This window comes from Bison bison, unplaced genomic scaffold, assembly GCF_000754665.1.
Source record: "Bison bison bison isolate TAMUID 2011002044 unplaced genomic scaffold, Bison_UMD1.0 scf7180017864032, whole genome shotgun sequence".
In the NCBI taxonomy this organism is placed as follows: Eukaryota; Metazoa; Chordata; class Mammalia; order Artiodactyla; family Bovidae; genus Bison; species Bison bison.
In genome coordinates this window covers 4,224,321-4,227,138 of record NW_011494604.1, presented here as the reverse complement: position 1 = coordinate 4,227,138, position 2,818 = coordinate 4,224,321, and positions in this window count along the sequence as shown.

Sequence of the window (2,818 nt, the reverse complement as noted above, 5' to 3'; positions counted from 1 at the left end):
AAACAGGAGGGCAGAAGAGCCAGGCTGCTGTGAACTGGGCTTCAGAACAGTTTCAGTTTCAAGCCAGGAGAACAAGCCAGGAGAACATGAGACGTGTGTCCTAGCCCAGGAAGGCTGAGGCTGTGGGTCTGCACAGCCACATGGCATTCTCCAGGGGTGGATAGAGTGCAGAGGCCCTTCTTGCAGGGAGGCACCTGCTCTGAGCCTCACCAGGGAGAAGGGGCATGTGAGGGCCTGACTGGAGTGCTGAGTGATGGCCAGAAAACAGAACTGAGCAGTCAAAGCCTCCCATGCTCCATCTTCCCTTTCATAGGCCATGGCCCTGGTCCTGTTCTTCTGACCCAACCTGATTATCAGAGGAGAGGGAGCTTCTTATGGGCCTGTGGAGACTGGCAGGACCCCTCTCCAGGGAACCCCCCACTTTTGCCCCCACCGCTGCCAGGATACCATGCTGCCAATTCCATTTCCTCTGCCTGGCCCAGGGGCCTGTGCCCACAGCCACCTCCTTTCTGCTTGTGACATTCCCACCCTGCACCCCATTCCCCACCCAGTTCTCAAGACAGCCCAGATTAAAACTGAATTGGAAACACTCCTTCACTTCCTTGTTCCTCTTGGCACAGGGGTCACTGCTGTCCGAGCTCCAAACACCTGTGATGCCAGCACGCTCCGGAGTCAGGGAGCCGACTCAGAGTCCCACAGCGTCCGAGCTGAAAGGAGCTACAGCAACTGACTAGTCCAACCTCGCTTCACAGACAGCAACCTGAGGCACAGGGTGGGAGCAGCTGCCCACAGTGACACAGTGGTGAGACTGTCCAGGTTTCGGTATCTCCACGACCTCCCCGAACCAAAGCAGCACCCCACAGAGAGCTCCTGTCATCAAAATCCAGGGCTTATTTTGTCTAGCCTCCTGCCTCTAAGGCGTTGATGACAACAGGGGTTGCTACTGTGGCATAACCTCTGGTATGTGCAAGGATGACCCTGGCTGCTCATTGACCAATCCCGTCCGATGCTCCCTCCTCAGGCCCTAGCACTGACTTAACGTAGGCCACTGAGTAAATGGTGTTAATCTAAATAAAAAGGTAAAATGAGGTAGGATAAAAATGATCAAAAAGATGAGTTTTTTAAATCATGAGTTTTTTCAAGCAGATGAATTCCAATTCAGGACATTCATGGGCAAGAACATAAAGAAGGGAGAATTCGGTTAGCATCTGTTAAAAAACAAATGGAGACCAACTTTGAAAACTGGAGCAGCAATTTGGAGCAGACAAAATCAGTACAGTCATATAAACAAAGTTCAAGTCAGCTTAGATTGACAAGGTCAGAGGTAAATATTGCTTCCCATTCTATTGGGTTCTTTTGACTAAGATGTTTAAATGATTTGTAAGCATTAAATTAAAGGCCACTTTGGTGGATTCAGTGTCTACAGGGAGTCCAGAATTTTGTTTAAAAACAATTTGGAGTCTGCTGTAGTAATCCTGAACATATTTAGCAGGCTTTTGGATGCATACCTGAATTTTGTTCAAATTTAGAGAAAAGCCCTCAGAGTGTCAAGATGTAACCTTTTGGCTATGGTACAAGCTTGGTCATATAGAAGAGTTGGTGGTTAACTTAATTGGAATTCTAGAGCTTTTTCAGGGCTTTCCCAATTAGCAATTTTCATGCAATTCTGGACTTGACCTTCTCCATCAAGGATGTGGACTAACTGACAAAGATCAGAGAAGCTAGGCTAATAAATTTGAATTGCAATACTGAATTCTTCAGCAAATCTATGAGAATCGTCAGTTATCTTGGGAAAATCTTTTACTATAGCCCTAAATTCAACTTTGATCCGTGGGACTTGAGAAATCCTCAGAAGGATAAATTAAATACATAAAATTAGACCTTCTGAGTATTTTAATTGAAGTATGATTGATTTACAGGGCTTCCCTTATGGCTCAGCTGGTAAAGAATCCACCTGCAATGCAGAAGACCTGGGTTAGGTCCCTGGGTTGGGAAGATCCCCTGGAGAAGGGAAAGGCAACCCACTCCAGTATTCTGGCCTGGAGAATTCCATGGACTGTATAGTCCATGGGGTCACAAAGAGTCAGACACGACTGATGGACTTTCATTTACTTCACTTATGTTTGATTTACAATGTTGTGTTAGTTTCAGGTGTGCAGCAAAGTGATTCAGTTATATATACATACTTTCTTCAGATTATTTTCAATTATCAGATAAGATCAGATCAGATAAGATCAGTCGCTCAGTTGTGTCCGACTCTTTGCGACCCCATGAATCGCAGCACACCAGGCCTCCCTGTCCATCACCAACCCCCAGAGTTCACTCGGACTCACGTCCATCAAGTCAGTGATGCCATCCAACCATCTCAACCTCTGTCGTCCCCTTCTCCTCCTGCCCCCAATCCCTCCCAACATCAGAGTCATTTCCAATGAGTCAACTCTTCGCATGAGGTGGCCAAGGTACTGGAGTTTCAGCTTTAGCACCATTCCTTCCAAAGAACACCCAGGGCTGATCTCCTTCAGAATGGACTGGTTGGATCTCCTTGCAGTCCAAGGGACTCTCAAGAGTCTTCTCCAACACCACAGTTCAAAAGCATCAATTCTTCGACGCTCAGCCTTGTTTCCAGTCCAACTGTCACATCCATACATGACCACAGGAAAAACCATAGCCTTGATTAGACGAACCTTTGTTGGCAAAGTAATGTCTCTGCTTTTGAATATGCTATCTAGGTTGGTCATAACTTTCCTTCCAAGGAGTAAGCGTCTTTTAATTTCATGGCTGCAGTCACCACTGTAGTGATTTTGAAGCCCAGCAAAAT